The sequence below is a fragment of the Mustela erminea genome, chromosome 20, assembly GCF_009829155.1.
Source record: "Mustela erminea isolate mMusErm1 chromosome 20, mMusErm1.Pri, whole genome shotgun sequence".
Classification (NCBI taxonomy): Eukaryota; Metazoa; Chordata; class Mammalia; order Carnivora; family Mustelidae; genus Mustela; species Mustela erminea.
The window spans coordinates 21,643,950-21,660,955 of NC_045633.1; the positions used below are offsets into that span (position 1 = coordinate 21,643,950).

Sequence of the window (17,006 nt, forward strand, 5' to 3'; positions counted from 1 at the left end):
AAACAGCCTCGTGTAAACGACAGGAAATACTTTCCTTGCCCGGTGTCATCTTAAAAGGCCTGTTGAGCAGTCAAAAAACCATACACCCAACTTGGGGCTCAAACCCACAACTCTGAGATTAAGAGTCTCGTGTTCTACCGACTGAGCTAGCCAGGTAAGGACAAAGTCTGTCTCTACCTCCCAGCTACTCCACGTAATAAAGGCACGTGTTGCGAAAGGAGACAAAGGTGCATCCTCCTCCGGGAGAGGTGATGCGCGCGTCATTGCCACCCACGGGAGTGGGAGGCAATTAACCAGGCCGTGAAGATAACTAGAAATAAGCAGAAGTAAAGGTTAGCTAGGTGTGGCTCGTTGGTCTAGGGGTATGATTCTCGCTTAGGGTGCGAGAGGTCCCGGGTTCAAATCCCGGACGAGCCCGAACCCTTTTCCTCTCACAAACTCCCCCGAAGCCTCACTGAAGCTCTGGGTACCCACCCCAGGGCCACCTGTTTCCACAATATCAGCCTGATGGTCCACCACACCCTCAGCCCGCTGCCGCGGCTGAAAGAGTCAGAGTTCCTTAATTCCTGAGGCTTGAATTTAAACTCCGCATTGAGTTTAGGGAGCTGAGGCCAGCAGAGACAGAGATCTCCAGGGAACCAGACCACACAGACATGGGGCGCCGCAGCTTCAGCCTTGGAGTCCTTGCGCTTCGCGCACCCGGCCGCAGTTCCTGCACTCCCAGGTAGTTTCCCTGCCTGGCCGCCAGGGGGAGCGCTGAGACTGTAGGGCTGGGCTGAGAAGCCCGCCACCTTCTCCCACGGGAGCCGTCAGAGCACCCAGACCAGGCCGGGAAGCACCCCCAGCTATGTTCCAGATGAGCCAGAGTCTGGCTGACGCCCCGCATTGCCTCTTGTGTTAATAACAGTGCGGGTTCAGGGAGCCTCCCGCGACCCGACCCCCCACCCCACTCCCCAACACACACACTTGCAGAAGGGGAGAATAAGGCGACTGCATAGGGCCTGTCCTAAGCGTGCGGCACACGAAATGGACACTTTGACTTCAGCTCCACGTTCTCCTCACCTCTTCTTTCCCTTCCTGGGACCTGCACAAAACCCGAGAGCCACTTCCGCCTGTGACCAGGTGCCCAGCAGCAGGCTCTGATGTCCTGCTTCAATACGGCGTCTAACGTTGTCCCAGCCTTCTCTTTGTCGATGGGGTGCCCCACCTCCCCCCAGCCAGGTGGTGACTGCAGAAGCTTAGTGGGGAGCCTGAACTCTCATTCCTGTTCAGCAATCAGGAGGCCCCACCTTTGTGACCTGCTCCCTCCTCCCCAAACAAAAAGGAGAAGTTCTCTTCTCCCACCACAGGGGCGCATTGTCAGAAGTCCAAAGACGTAAATAAGATCTGGAGTTTCAAAGCATAATACCGGAAACGTCCAAGAGGCAACTGAAAATCACTGGTCATTCTAAGAGCCACGAAAATCTCAACTTGAAAGAGAAAAGGCGAAAGACACCGACACGGATTTTGGAACTGTCTGAAAGGGAGGGGAGAGGTGGGAAAGCAGCCATCCTAAAAATGTTTGAAGAAGCTTTAAAGAACTCACTTGAAACAAATTTAAAAGTTGGGAGTCTCAAAGAAATAGGAAATATCAAGAAAAGCCACATGGAAAAACATAGAGATGAGGAATGCGGTAACTGAAATGAAAAGCCTAATGGCTAAACGCATGGGCAAGATGGAAGAAAGAATAAGTGAACGTGAAGATAGAACGGCAGAAATGACCGAATCTGAAGAACACAGAAAACAGACTTTGGAGGAATGGAAGGAAGAGGAAGACAAAGGAAGGAGAGAAGGAAGGAAAGAAGGGCAGAACCTCAAGGATTTGTGGGACTTTAACAAAAAACCTAATGTTGGAGATGCCAGAGACCCAAAAAGAAAAGAAAGACAGGGGGCGACTGGGTGGCTTAGTGGGTTAAAGCCTCTGCCTTCGGCTCGGGTCATGATCTCAGGGTCCTGGGATCGAGCCCCACATTGGGCTCTCTGCTTGGCGGGGAGCCTGCTTCCTCCTCTCTCTCTCTCTGCCTGCCTCTGCCTACTTGTGATCTCGCTCTCTATGTCAAATAGATAAATAAAATCTTTTAAAAAAAGAAAAGAAAGACAGGGCTAAATGTATCGGAAGAAATAGTAATGGAAGTCTATGTGCATTTTTTATAATTATCTTTAATGGGGCACCTGGGTAGCTCAGTTGGTTAGGTGTCTGCCTTTGGTTCAGGTCATGATCCCAGGGTCCAGGGATTGAGCCCTGCATCGGGCTCCCTGCTCAGCAGAGAGTCTGTTTCTCTCTCTCCCTCTGCCCCTACACCTGCTCATGCTCTCTCTCTCTCTCTCTCAAATAAATAAATAAAATCTTTATAAATAAATAGATAGATAGACTCCATGCCCAACACAGGGCGTGAACTTACAACCCTGAGATCAGGAGTCACACGCTCTACCAGCTGAGCCAGCCAGGTGCCCCTGTCTGTGTATTTTTTTTAAAAACACACTTTGTTTTTTAGAACAATTTTAGGTCACAGCAAAATTGAGCAGAAATATAGAGTTCTCCAAAACTCTGTCCCGAGCATGCAGGGCCTCCCCCATTTCTGCCTATTTTTAAAACCCACCTTCCTCCATTTTTTTGGTTTTAAAGCACATATAGCATTGCCTCGCCCATAAATGTTTTTCACTTTTGTGGGGGCTGAGGGGTGCAAATACCTCTACAAATAAAGTCTTTTGTTTTTGAACACCCTCAGTACTGTGCACACATCCAGCACCATTAAGGATGATACCTTCGTATTGTCTCTTCCCTGGTCTGTGTACGGGTTCCCTGACCCCTCCTTACCCCTCTCTGCAGTTGCTTGGCTGTATTCAGGATGCAGGCCAGCGGCCCCCACGGCAGGAGCGGAGCGTGGGGAGTCTGAAATCTCCCGGGATCCTCAGCAGATTCACTGAGGCAAACCAACTCCAGAGCTTGGGGTAAGGGAGGAGCAGAGAACTGCTAGGTCCCACTCCCAGCCCAGGGACGTCTTAGCCCTCACCCCTGAGTCCCTGGAGACCGGATCTAGAGGCAGAGAGCAGCAGGCAGGTGTGACGGCAGGCACCAGGGGGTCTCCAGAGCCTTCCGCCATCCTCTGCCAGGCGGCAGGTTCCTACAGCTCAGGTTCGCCCAAGGGCAGACCAAGAAGGTATGGGGCGAAATATATATTTTTATAATTTTACATAAAAATACATTGATTTCCGATCATTCAAAGGAAGTGTAGTTGGAGTTTTCATGCAAACACGTGGAATCTGGTGGGTCTAAAACTTATTTTAAGCACACAGGTTTGCTTGATTAGATAAGGGAGGATGGGTCCAGTTGCATTTCCCCATCTCGGGGCCGCAGGTCCAAGGGTGGTGGGGTGTCAGCGGGCGTGGGTCTGCTCTGAGCCCCAACGGTGCTGCAGCACCCCCTGGCGGCCGCGGAGCCCATCTGTCTGTGGGTGGGGGCGGGGCGTCTGCCTTCACCCGCTCGGGACCGCTCCCCTGCGGATTCTGAGCAGTCCACACACAGGGTGCCATCTGGAGACTCCAGAAGTGGCCATGCCCCTCCAGGACCAGATCTGCTCGGCCATTTTGGATTGTGCGCAGCCAATCACATTCTGAAACTCAACAGCCACCACCTGGTGGCAACTGCCCGGCTAGCTCAGTCGGTAGAGCATGAGACTCTTAATCTCAGGGTCGTGGGTTCGAGCCCCACGTTGGGCGTCCTTTTGAACCGAGAATTCACACCCATTTCTGGGACTGCTGCGCAATTCACACCCATTTCTGGGATTGCTGCTCAATTCCTGCATGTTTGGTTTAGGTACAAGCTGTCACGGTGGTGCACCAACACCTTGCCTAAGCCATCGGAGGTGACCAATGATGTTCCCCCCTTACAATGGGTTCTCCAGCCACTTTACTCCTCAACTTCCTTTTTGAGCCAAGTAAACTTAGAAAGGGGTCCGGCGGAGATTGGGACCTGGCTATGACAGAAAAGCCACCCATCCCAGTGTTTCCCTTGGAAATCCAGGGCTGGGTGTAAAGATGGGGGGCAGACCCCGAGGGAAGGAGGCTGTTGATTCAGAAGAGGATTTTGGTGGGGAACCATCCCCTTAAGGGATGGGAGTCTTGAATGGTTCTGGCCACAGGAGAAGGCAGGGCTGGCCAGGGAGTTCATTACCTCAGTTGCTCTCCACCAGGCCTCAGGTCTAGAGAGCCCTCTCCTAGCATCCCAGTGGGACCCAGGATCTGTGCAGACCTGCTCCCCTCAGGGACTCCAGAATCAGGAGGCATAAAAGGGATACTGCCCTGGGCTTAAGTGAAGAAACTGGGTCAGAAAGGAGGCCCACCGGTCTGTACTTGCAGGCAGCCGCCTGGTGAGGGCTCTATGCCACAATCGGGGGGCTGACTCTGGGATTGAGATCAGGAAGCTCCTCCCAGACTGGGGGCCCCTGACATTTCCACCACAGCCTTCGGCCGGGCTCATATGAACCATGTCTTTTATATTCTATACTCTGACACCTTGACATCAGATCCTTGCTGACCCTGGAGAGATTTTCCTTCCCAGGGTTGGCCAATTACTAGGGATAGCAAATTGTCCTAAACATTTCAAATGCAAACCAACCATTCCAGAGTCTACAGCCCCCAATCACCTCCTTCAGCGGGCTCTCACACTGGGGGTTCCTATCCCCCTGCCAGGATCACCCCAAGGCCAAGAAACAGACAGCTATGGACAGAGCTATGTTCTAGAAGCAGCTGGAATTAGTGCAGACTAGTCCATCTAAGCCTGTTCCCTTTGCCTCACCTGTCTCACCTTCACTGAAACCACAAGAAAGGCTCTGGACCGCATTTTCTAGAACTTTCTCTGCTCCTGGACTACCCAGAATACCCAGAGCCTCCTCTGTGCCCTCCCTACCCCCCACCTCCACCCCCTCCACTCCAGGGCAGGATCTGCCCCTCTGCTTTGGAGCTATGAGCCTCAACCCATCTTTTCAATGCCTCATCTGCTGGGCCCGCCATCCCTGAATAAAGCCTCTTGAAACACAGCCCTTCTTCCAGCGTGGCTGGGGCGCCTATGGGGTGCCCTAGTCGTTCATGGCCTCAAAACTAAGACCAAATCTCTCCCCATGCCCAATTTCCACTGTGGTTTCCTTCCTTCCCTTATCTGTGGAAGGGCTTTCTGGTAGCCCCTCCAGAAGGAAAAAGACGTATGCAAACGACCTTTTAATACCACAAAGAAAAAAAAAAAAAAGTGCCGAGAGGAAGTTGGGTCGTTATCCCTGAGGCTGGGACTCCCTGGTGCTTGCACAGTCCCGCACACAGACCAGATCTCCTGCTCTCGGAGAAGCAGACTAGCCTGTGGTGGACCCAAGTTTCCTCTTGCCCAGTACCTGCCGCGTGACACCGTTCCAAAAGATGGGCTCGTCCGGGATTTGAACCCGGGACCTCTCGCACCCAAAGCGAGAATCATACCCCTAGACCAACGAGCCACGTTGGATTGGTCTTCCTGACGTTTGTCCTTGGAGGCTTGTGCCCTGGCCTCAGGGCACTCCCCTAGTTCTACGAGTCCTGGCTTCCTGATCCCTTGGGAAGGTGCGTGGAGAGAGGTTTCGGTTTCGATTCCAGAAGAGGAAGGAGTGCAATGCAGCCAGAACCTGGGGGGAGAGAGAGCGCGCAGCCGGTCCCACCCTAGACCTTCAGGCCCCCTCCCCACTCCGCCCCCCACCCCCAACAACGATGGCCCCGCCCCCGCCGAGGGCTACCCAGCGCCGAACAATAAGAGGCGGCGGCAGATGACCCTGCGGAGTCTGTGTGGCCCGGGTGAACAGGGAGGTCTCTCATGGTGGACCCCAGCCCAAAAATTTCACCCAACGTGGGATACAGTCCCGGAGCCTGAGAATGAATCTCTGCTGCCTTCCAACCGGCCAGCCTAGCCCAGTCAAGCCTCCAAGTCGGGGAAGGACTTCAGGGCTCCTGTCCTCACTAGAGCCCTCTCCTGCCCCCCAACTCCAGACCCGGGCTTGACCCCAGAAGCTCCTAGCAACTTTGGAACCCCGATGCAGCGGTCAGAACTGGGATCAGGGCTCACTTCTTCCCAAACGGGCAGCTGCCCCAACGCTCCAGACTTTTACTCTCCCATCTTCTCTTTCCTCTTGCGCTAACAAGGGGTCCAGCACCGACTTGGGGAGGAGGGTTTCCCGGCTTGTCCCGACAGCAAGCCCCTGGAGTCCTTCGGATTCGCTTCTTGCTGCCCACTAAAAAGGGGGACAGCTGGAAACCCACGGATCGCCTGTGACTGGAACCTGGCACCTCTCACATCCTAGTAGAGGATCACACCACGTTCCTTACTGCCAGCCCCCGTGACGCTCAGCCTCATGCCCTCACCCCACACCCGGCTCCCCTGAGCCGCTGGGCCACGCAGACACACCGACAGCACAGCACAGCACGGCGCACAGTGGCCTGCCCTCGCTCCTTGCGGAAAGGAACTCGAATTCAGCGTTGTGCCGGGGAGGGAGCACGCAGAGGCTCCAGGACCTGTCCTTAACAGGCTCAGAACAGCAAAGTTCCCCAGTATGCCTGGAAGCCTGTGGCGGTAGGAAACCCCACATCTGCCCGGCTAGCTCAGTCGGTAGAGCATGAGACTCTTAATCTCAGGGTCGTGGGTTCGAGCCCCACGTTGGGCGTGGCTTTTTATCCTGATAGCCCTACAACTAAACAGGGGACTGGTTCTACCCCTTACTAAGAGGAACCTGTCCCGGTCCAAGGAGGCCAGGATGCTGGGCAACTTACTTCCGCTGTTTAGATTCTAGTATATGTAATTTTTAATTTTACAGAAGTTGAAATTTATGTCAAAGTTCCAGGTACAGTACACACAGCAGTCAGAAGCCTCTCTGAGGAGTTCCCCTTCAAGTAACTTCCTTGAAGTTGGCAATCTGGTCAGGCACTAAGCAGCCCAACCCAAGAATATCGCCCAACATAGGGCTCAAACCCACAGCTTAAGGGGTTAAGTCCACTCGAACCCACTACTTACGGGGTTAAGTCTCAGCTCTGTGGGCTGAGGGAGAGCTACAGATAAACAGCATAGAGTGGATTTTCAGCTAAAGGTGGAACCTCATCAACTCTGGCCCTGACTGGGGGCCCACATGGGGCCCCATCTGTAATGGGGGTGCTCCCTCTTCCTGACCCTGGTCTTCTCCAGTAGTGCGCCCCCTGCCCAGGCTTCCCTCGCTGGTGGACAGAGAAGCGGCAGTCCAGCCCTGTCCCAACTCCTCTCCTCTTTCTGAAGTAAAAATTAGAAATCATGGGATACTCTGAGGACAGGTTAGTGTGTCCACTTGTTGAGAAGCAAGCAGAGAGGGAACTGTGGGTTTCTTTCTGTGGAAGGATATGAGAGTCCAAAGGCTTAGCGGCCCAGATCCTGAGGCTGGTCAACAGCCGTGAGTCAGGATGTCGGGTCCTCAGAGTAATGTTGGTTTCCAGGGGTCCATTCCTCCGGCCACTTCTGCTGCTCTGGCACCCAGCCTCTCTAGGTCCTGCTGCATCCCAGAAAACCCACGCTTCCATGCAGGTGAGGAAGTGGGCTAGGGATTGAGGAGACATGTGCCAGGTGCCTCTTGGTGGCTGGGCCAGGGCACCCTACCCATCCAAAAGAGATTGTATTTGGGACACCTGGGTGGCTCACTCCATCAAGCAAATGACTCTTGGTTTCGGCTCAGGCTGTAATCTCAGGGTTAGGAGATGGAAGCCCCACAGTGGACTCTGTGCTTAGCATGGAATCTGCTTGGGACTCTCTCTCCCTCTCCCTCTGCCCCTCCTCACTGCTCACTCTCCCTCAGGCTCTCTCTTTCTCTCAAATAAATAAATAAAGAGAGAGACTGTATTTTTCAGAGTTCTCTGGGGAAACAGAACATAAAAAGATAGAAAAGACAGATCTATCTGGATTGATTTTTTTAAAAAGATTTTATTTATTTATTTATTTGACAGAGAGAGATCACAAGTAAGCAGAGAGGTAGGCAGAGAGAGAGAGGAGGAAGCAGGCTCCCCGCTGAGCAGAGAGCCCGATGTGGGGCTCGATCCCAGGATCCTGAGATCATGACCTGAGCTGAAGGCAGAGGCTTTAATCCACTGAGCCACCCAGGCACCCCTGGATTGATTTTTTTAAAAAGATTTTATTTATTTTTTTGACAGAGAGAAAGATCACAAGTAAGCAGAGAGGCAGGCAGAGAGAGACAAGGGGAAGCAGGCTCCCCGCCAAGCAGAGAGCCCAACTTGGGGCTCGATTCCAGGACCCTGAGACCATGACCTGAGCTGAAGGCAGAGGCCCAACCCACTGAACCACCCAGGTGCCCCTGGATTGATTTTTAAAGAACTGGATCACAGGTTGACAGCTGGAAGTTCCAGCAAAAGAAGATACTGCAGTCTTGAGTTAGAATGCCTCAGAGGTAGCATTCCTTCCTCCTGAGGGAGCCTAGTCTTTGCTCCCAAGACCTTCAACTGATTGGACAAGGCCCACCTGCATTGCGGAAGGTCATCTGCTTCACCAAGTCTACTGATCTAAATGTTAGTTGCATCTTGTGCTCGCTTCGGCAGCACATATACTAAAATGTTAGTTGCATCTAAAAAAAATTACCTTTACAGCAACACCTAGACTTGTGTTTGACCAAACATTTGGGCACCACAGCCTGGCCAAGGTGACATAAATTAACCATCATGGGGTCCTACCGAGTGCTAGGCTTCTTTCTTTGTTTTTTTTCTTCCAAATTTTTTATTTACTACTTTAGTGGGGAGGGTGCACCATTCCTGGAGATACTGCAATACCAGGTGAATGCATGGAGTGGATCGGAGCAAGCTCCTATTCCAACTCCTTACTCCAAAATTCCATTTAATATATTGTCCTCGGATAGAGGACGTATCAGATATTAAACTGATAAGAACAGATACTACACTTGATCTTAGCCAAAAGGTGGAGAAGTGATTACTAGGCTTCTTTCTTAATAATAGGGGATGCAAGGTACACAGGCTTATCTTCTACTTTGGATATGTCACAGTACCTGCCGGATCAGAGAACATCACTCCCAAGCTTCTCAAAGATGCTGGTGCATCCCCTCTACTGGGCATGCGTTATTCCCTTGGTAAATGGCATTGCCTCCAGGCACTGCCAAGACACACAAATAGCAGCGGGTGTTTGCTCTGATGGTGCCGGCCACTAGCATGCCTGTGTCTCTGTCCCTTCTGATTCTTTTCTCCACCGTTTGCCACGGTATTTCTGGCAACTCTACTTCATTTCAGGAAGCCAAGCGGGCTGTGTATTAAAACCAGTTGGAGGGATGCTTGCTGGGTTTTTAAGGTCTATGCCAAGAAAGAGTCCCAGAGAGATCATCTGTTCTTTTCCAGCTTTTTATGCTCCCAACCCTGATCCAGGATGGGTTACTGCTGATGCGTTACCCAGGTACTATGGCGCTGGGTTTAGAGTACCCCTCCTTCTGAGCAGTGGCTGGACTTTCTCAGTTGTGATGGGACCCATGTTCAGCCCAGGGGCTTGGAGGAGGAGTAGAATCCTGAAGAGATGAGACATTGTCTCATAAGCATTGGCTTCATCTGAGGTTCCTCCCAGCCTTGAGGCAGAAGGGGTGGAGGCCTAGGTCTCCATCCATCAGGCCACCTAGCCCCATTCCAAGTCTCTGGGTCCCACTTCTTCCCTCTCAGCACCCTGACATTGGCAATCTGCCAATGGTGAGAATTCAGCTTTTTCTCAGCATCAGCTCTTTTTACACCGAGGCCCCAAGCCTGGTCTTCAGCTTCATTGGCCCTTTAGGTGAAGGACACGTGGGCTGCTTTCCAGGCTGCCAGAGTGCTCAGAATTGATCATCAGTCAACACAACCATGTCATTCTTTTGTCTCAGTGCATTCAAGATGCTCTCCAACAGCCTAACCAAGGAGGTGAGGGACCGGTACTCTGCAAACTATGAAACATTGAGGAAAGAAACCAAAGACAATGCAAAGAAATGTAAAGACACTCCATGTTCATGAATTAGAAGAGTGAATATGTTAAAATGTCTATACTGTCCAAAGAAATGTACACATTTAAGGTAAACCCTGTCAGGATACCAACAGCATTTTTCACAGAATGGGAAAAGAGAATCCTAAAATTTGTATGGAACCATCAGAGACTCTGAATAGCCAGAGAAATCTGTTTTTTTTTTTTTTTAAGATTTCATGTATTCACCTAGAAAGAGTGCATAAGTGGGGAGGAGGGGCAGAGGGAGAGGAAAGGAGAGAATCTGCAGCAGACCCCATGAGGAGCACAGAGCCCTATGCAGAGCTTGACCTGAGCTGAAATCAAGTCAGATGACTGAGCCACCCAGGCAGCCAGCTCTAGCCAAAGCAATTTTGAAAAAGAAAAGCAAAGCTGGAGGCATCACAGTTCCTGACATTACAAAGTTGTAGTAACCAAAACAGTATGGTACAGGCACAAAAACAGACACATAGATCAGGAAACAGAAGAGAAAACCCAGAAATAAATCCACAATTAAAATATTTATTTACTTAACTAATCTCTACCCCCAAGGTGGGGCTCAACCTCATGACTCCAAGATCAAGAGTTCCTGGGCGCCTGGGTGGCTCAGAGGGTTGAGCCTCTGCCTTCGGCTCAGGTCATGATCTCAGGGTCCTGGGATCGAGTCCCGCATCGGGCTCTCTGCGCAGCAGGGAGCCTGCTTCCTCCTCTCTCTCTCTCTGCCTGCCTCTCTGCCTGCTTGTGATCTCTGTCAAATAAATAAATAAAATCTTTAAAAAAAAAAAAAAAAAAAAAAAGATCAAGAGTTCCATGCTTTTCTGAGCCAGCCTGGTACCCCAAATAAATCTACAATTATATGGCAATTAACCTTTGACAAAGTAGGAAAGAATGTCCAATGCAAAAAAGACCCTCTGTTCAATAAATGGTGCTGGGAAAATCAGACAGCTACAAGCAAAAGAATGAAACGGACAACTTCCTTACACCATACATAACGATAAATTCAAAATGTTTTACAGACCTAAATATGAGACCTGAAACCATAAAACTCTTAGAGGAGAACACAGGCAGTAATTTCTCTGACATCAGCTGTAGCAACTTCTGGCTAGACACATCTCCAGAGGCAAGAGGGAAAAAAAAAACCCATGGAGACTACATCAAAATAAAAACTTCTGTGCAGTAAAGTTAATGATGAGCAAAAACCTAAAAGGTAAGCTATGGAATGGGAGAAGATATTTGTAAATGACATATTTGATAAAGGGTTAGCATCCAAAATATATGAAGAACTTATAAAACTCCAGACTCCAAAAAAGGCATAATCCAACTGAAAAATGAGCACGTGGGACCTGGCTGGCTCAGTCCATGGAGCATGTGACCCTTGATCTCAGAGTTGTGAAATTCACACCCCGCTTGGGTGTAGAGATTACTTAAAAAAAAAAAATCTTTTAAAAACCTTTTTAAAAAATTAAAAAATAGGCACGAACAGACATTTCTCCAAAGAAGATATCCAGATGGCCAACAGACATGAAAAAATGCTCATCGTCACTCATCATCAGAGAAGTGCAAATCAAAACTATAATGTGATATCATCTCACACCTGTCAGAATGGCTAAAGTCAACAAAAGAAGAAACAGCACGTGTTGGCGAGGATGCAGAGAAAGAGGAACCCTCATGCACTGTTTTTAGGAAAACAAACTGCTGCAGCCACCCTACAAGACAGTACAGACCTTCCTCAAAAAGTCAAAAATAATTACCTTTTGACCCAACAATTGCGCTACTGAGTATTTATCCAACCAACACAAGCACAAAAATTCAGGGATTCATGTACCCTGATGTTTATAGCAGAATTTTCTACAACAGCCAAATTATGGAAGCAGGCCAAGTGTCCCTCGACTGATGAGGATTAAAAAGATGTGGTATGTGTAGCTATAAAAAGCGGAATATTACTCAGCCCCGAAAAAGAAAGCAAGCTTGCCGTTTGCAACAGCACAGGTGGAGCCCGGGAGTATAATACTAAGCAAGATAAGTCAGCCCGAGAAAGACGAATGCCACATGAGTTCACACGTATGTGGAATTTAAGAAACAAAACAAACAAGCAAAGGGAGAGTAGAGGAGAGAGACAAATCAAGAAGCCGCCTCTTAACCACAGAGAACAAACGGCTGGTTGCTGGAGAAGGGGGGCGAAGGCGGGGGAATGGGGGATGGGGATGGCGCACGCTCCTGAGATAAACCCGGTCGTGTCGGAAGTGCCCCGTCACTATACTGTACACCTGACTCTAATGTCACACTATGTTAACTAAATGGAATTAAAATTAAAACTTAAAAAAAAAAAAAAAAAAGATACTCGGCAGCAGCCGCATCATTCCCCCGGGCCTTACCGGGCCCACTGTGTCGCTGAGGTGCCCGGAGCCGCGGGACAAGCGCAGCTAGTCTCCCAGCGCTTCCGGTCTATCCGCAGCCACCGCGGGCGAGGATCGGAATAGAGGCCGCGTTGAGGCGCCCCAGCCTTTCTCAAAACCCTCCCTGGCTCGGGGGTGTGTGGTCTTCCGTGCCAGGCGGCCAGCAGGGGACTCAACCTCAGAACCTCATCCGGGGAGTCTGGTTCCAACAGCTGAGGCAACAGCTCTCCCGGGGGCAAGCCTGAGGCGGGGAGCAGGACCGGAGCGCGCTCACGAAGCGGCTGGAAGGAAGGGGCGCGGTCGACGAGGCAGGGCAGGGGTGCAAGTTATCACACTCTTCTCTCCCTGCTTCCTGCTCACCCTTGTAGACCCAACTGGGTGCCACTCTGCCTGGCCAGCGGACCCGCGTTAGGTTTTGCAGACGGGAGGCCTCGAATGAGCGGCTGGAGGACGAAGGGACGCGCCGCTTCCGGTTTCCTGTTCCCGCCAAGCCGCGCCCCGCCCCCTTATCCCGGAAGTAACCTTTTGCTCCAGCAACAGCAGCTGAACCCAGCATGAGATCTCCCAACCCACACAGAATCAGCCTCATCACGGCTCCTGAGAGGCTCCAGCGGGAGCCGCCTGCGGGGGGACCCTCCTCGGAACTCAGTGACACCCAGGCTAGCCGTGCCGCACTCTTTCTCCGAAATCTGCTCCCAAGCTCCTCGAGGCCCTCTGCAAGCTTCTGACGTTTCATGACCACAACCTCTCCCCTTGGCCCGCGGCTCTGCAGGTCGGAGCCCCTTTCTGTGGTACCTTTCTGCCTTCTCCACTGCCTCGGGGGCCACTCTTTGTACCTCGTTAACCATTGTTCTTCCAATAGTCTGTTAAAATCAGGGCCCAGCTTGATAGCACTGACAAAATCCCTACATATTGAGGGTGTTCAATGTAGTTGTTTTGTATCCGTATACATTGTGGACTGATCCCCACAATCAAGCTAATGAACACACCCATCAAGTCACGTGGTTACTCCAGATCTACCCCCTTAGCAAATTTCAAGCCCACCATACAGTATTACTCACTCTCATCACCATGCTGCAAATTAGGTTCCCGCAATTCATTCCTCTTACATCTGAAAGTTTGTATCCTTTGATAAACCTTCTCTGGTTCCCCCAACACCCACGGATGGGTTTGCTGCCTGGACCTTGGTTTGGTGAGAAGTTTGAAAGCAGCCAAGCTCCTTGCCAGGGGGAAACGGGATGCCAGTCACTAACGGCACACGGTGGCATCACAATCAAGCCACATATCACTTGGTTGATTATGATGAAACAGTGCCCGGAAAGACCATGTGGCTGCTGTCCTTAAGTGCTGTGGCAGCAAAGGTGATTATGAGGACTGTGGCCTGGAAGGGATTCTTTTGGGGGCCACTGGTTTGTTCACCAAAAGGAAATGGCAAGACCGGGTCTTTAAAGTTTCAGCCTAAGTCATGTTCAGAAGCCCAGGGACATTACATGATTGGCATGAAATAATCTTATAGCTGTGGGGCTGATATTGCTAAAGATCGAACCCATCATTGAAATGTACGTGTTGTGGAACAACATTGGAAGTTGAGTTCACAGCCTCAGGAAATCTTTCATGTGAAAGAAATGGCCCTGATTATGAAGGAGTTGGGCCAAAGACGTGGAGACCTCTGGGTGGGCTCAAACAAAGTTGACCTGAGTTTCCTTGTCAGCAAAATTAGTTTGGAATCGGGAGAGGAGGCTTCCCATGTTTCAATGTCCTATAATAATCTTACCCAGAGCACTTGTCTTCCAAGGGGATGGCAGTGCTCCACAAAGCCCACACCAACCACCCTTGTTAACACTGGCCCCATGTGGCCCCATGACTACAGCCAGATCAGCATGCTGAAGAAATAGCTTATTCAACCAAAGAATTGCAAGTGGTGCTCATTTATGCCAGCAGAGACCCAGGAAATACATGTGGGAAGGAACCTAAGGTCATTGGAGTAAGGAGGATGAGATACGATTGTTCATCTGGTGTTTATTGACCTGGGAGCACTTTCCAGAATGCCTATACTTAACATGTTATTTTGTGCAACTGAATGTGGTTCTGCCATGTTTCTGGGTTGGTTGGCTAAGCATTGAACTCATTGGTAGCCTATAATGAGACTGAGATGTGAGAACGTCCCTGGCACCGAGTAGAGAAAGGAAGCCAAAGACTTAGATGGGGATGCTGGAGCAGATCTAGCACACATGATGTGGACACCCACCTCCTGCTGACATCACCCAGAAGACATACCTTTCAAGAAGGCATGTAGAAACATTGGCAAGGGAAACACCAGCATCCTCGGATAGCTCTGCAGTCCCCAGTCTCCTCCCACGGTGGTGGGAGACATGAGATGACGTTGTTGATTCCAGGGGGAATAACGGATTTCCAGATATTTGGGAAAGTTGGAGAAGTAAGGCCAAAGCTGGAGGAACAGAAGAGTCTCACTTGTGGTTTTTGAAGGCAAAAGGGAACTATATTTTATGAAGCAGAAAAAGACAATTATCATATAATCTCATTGATATGAGGACATTGAGAGGCAGTGGGAGGTCGTGGGGATAGGGAGGGAAAAAAACAAGACAAGATGGGATCAGAAGGGAGACAAACCATAAGAGCTTCTTAATCTCATGAAACAAACTGAGGGCTGCTAGGGGATGGTGGGGTAGGGAGAGAGTGGCTGGATGATAGACATTGGGGAGGGTATGTGCTATGGTGAGTGCTGTGAAATGTGTAAGCCTGATGATTCACAGACCTGTACCCCCAGAGGAAATAATACATTATATGTTAATTTTAAAAAGAGAACTATTTTTGTATATGTATATGGCAAAGCTTCAGTGGTCTTCCCTTCCATGAACATGTGGTATAGGAGGTTTCTGATTTTACTCTACACCATGTGCAGAAGTTGGGAGATTTCTATCTCCAGGATGAAGACAGGGATTGCATGGATGAAAAAAAGAGGAGACTTTATTATGGACTACTCCAGACATGCACTAAAGCAGAGAAATAGTTTAAGGGGTCCTCATCCCCCAGCTTAAGCCATTAGCAACTTACGCCATTAGCAACCATTACCTTGTTTTGTCTATACCTCCAAGCAACCCATTGTATTTTCCCTAGCTTTATGGACAGATAATTGACAAATAAATATGATATATACTGAAGGTGCACAATGTGATGATTTGATACACACATACGTTTGTGAAATGTTTACCACTGTTAACACAACCGTCCTTCACATAGCTACCTTTTCTGCGTGTGTGCTGAGAACATTTCAGATCTCATCTGAAAGCAACTTGCAAGTATACGTTACCGTATTTATAACTATTGTCAGCACTCAGCCGGTGTTTTAAAGAAAAACAGTTGTCATATAATTTAGTCTCCAAATAATTGCCTTGGGTCTGTTTATAAAAGAACTTTTAAAAATATATAGAACCACTATAAAATCAATACACCTGGAAAAATGAATAATTATTCCTTTATATCATCAAGTAGAATGGATGGTTATTTTTAAAAGGTGAATGATGCAAGTATTCCTTTCTGAAAGCTGGAAACGTGCACCCCTTATTAGAAAATAAAGACAACCAATTTAGTAGTTTAGGACTAAGACTGAGCAACCTCAAGCACCTTTAATTTGGTTTCGCCCACTGCACAAGCATTTCACTTTTTCCCCCCTTGGAGGGGGTTTAAAACTTAGCCCTTTGTACCCCGGGTGGGACTCGAACCCACAATCCCTGGCTTAGGAGGCCAATGCCTTATCCATTAGGCCACCGGGGCCGACAATGAATGTCTTGCAATGGTCCTACACCAGTCTCTCCAATGCCTTCCCGTTGTTCCCACCGGTTACACACAGATTCCTCTGCCCTTCTCCGGCCCCTCAACACCTGCATTTGGCCCGCACTCGAACCTGGCCTGCGGCTAAAGCATCCCCGGATCGTGGAGAGACCGCGCATGCGCAGACGGAGCCCAAAGAACTGGGGCCACAGGTGTCGCTCAGTTCGTTGGACTAGGGTGTGAGCCTCGCTTAGGGTAAGAGAAGCCTGGGGATCAAATCCTGGGCGAGCACTTTCTTCTCCTTCTGGGAGACTCCGGGTCCGGTTATAACTATTAGCAAGCGGGAGTTGCCTGTGCAAAATGTGGGAGAGGAGAGAAGAGGGGTACCAGCCCTCCTCCCTACACTGCCCCGTAGAAAGGAGGTGTTACCTGTCCAGGTCTCCGCGGTTTTCAACAGATCCCAGTGGCCCGAGGTCTTTGCCCTGAGCGCCCTTCGCAATGGCTCTCCTCGGACTAGCTGCGTCGGTGGAGTAGGAGATTCTCACGGTCAGAGAACCCAGCGTTAGCTTTCCCACCAGAGGACAGGTGTTCTTTCCCATCTCCAAAATGTTCACCGTAATGAATTTCAAACCGCTGAAGCATCACAAAAACGATAAAATAACACCCCCACAGGACCCCAGGTCACCTGTGCCTACCTTCCCGAATGAGGTCCCCGGCTGCCACTGCCCTGGCGGTCACCTGGTGGGAGGAGGTTACATCACCTAGGTTAC

General features: G+C 50.1%; 6 non-coding genes across 6 annotated transcripts; 3 read left to right on the forward strand and 3 right to left on the reverse strand.

The window, feature by feature from the left end:
- The first annotated feature begins 345 nt into the window (after positions 1-345).
- TRNAP-AGG lies at positions 346-417 on the forward strand. Its single transcript has one exon. It is a non-coding gene; the product is annotated as a tRNA-Pro (tRNA).
- Positions 418-3,686: 3,269 nt separating this feature from the next.
- TRNAK-CUU lies at positions 3,687-3,759 on the forward strand. The gene has a single exon. It is a non-coding gene; the product is annotated as a tRNA-Lys (tRNA).
- Positions 3,760-5,450: 1,691 nt separating this feature from the next.
- TRNAP-UGG lies at positions 5,451-5,522 on the reverse strand. Its single transcript has one exon. It is a non-coding gene; the product is annotated as a tRNA-Pro (tRNA).
- A 1,121-nt stretch (positions 5,523-6,643) lies between these two features.
- TRNAK-CUU lies at positions 6,644-6,716 on the forward strand. The gene has a single exon. It is a non-coding gene; the product is annotated as a tRNA-Lys (tRNA).
- Positions 6,717-8,816: 2,100 nt separating this feature from the next.
- On the reverse strand, positions 8,817-9,008 carry LOC116581543. The gene has a single exon (XR_004282101.1). It is a non-coding gene; the product is annotated as a U2 spliceosomal RNA (small nuclear RNA).
- Positions 9,009-16,166: 7,158 nt separating this feature from the next.
- TRNAR-CCU lies at positions 16,167-16,239 on the reverse strand. The gene has a single exon. It is a non-coding gene; the product is annotated as a tRNA-Arg (tRNA).
- Between the last annotated feature and the right edge of the window lie 767 nt (positions 16,240-17,006).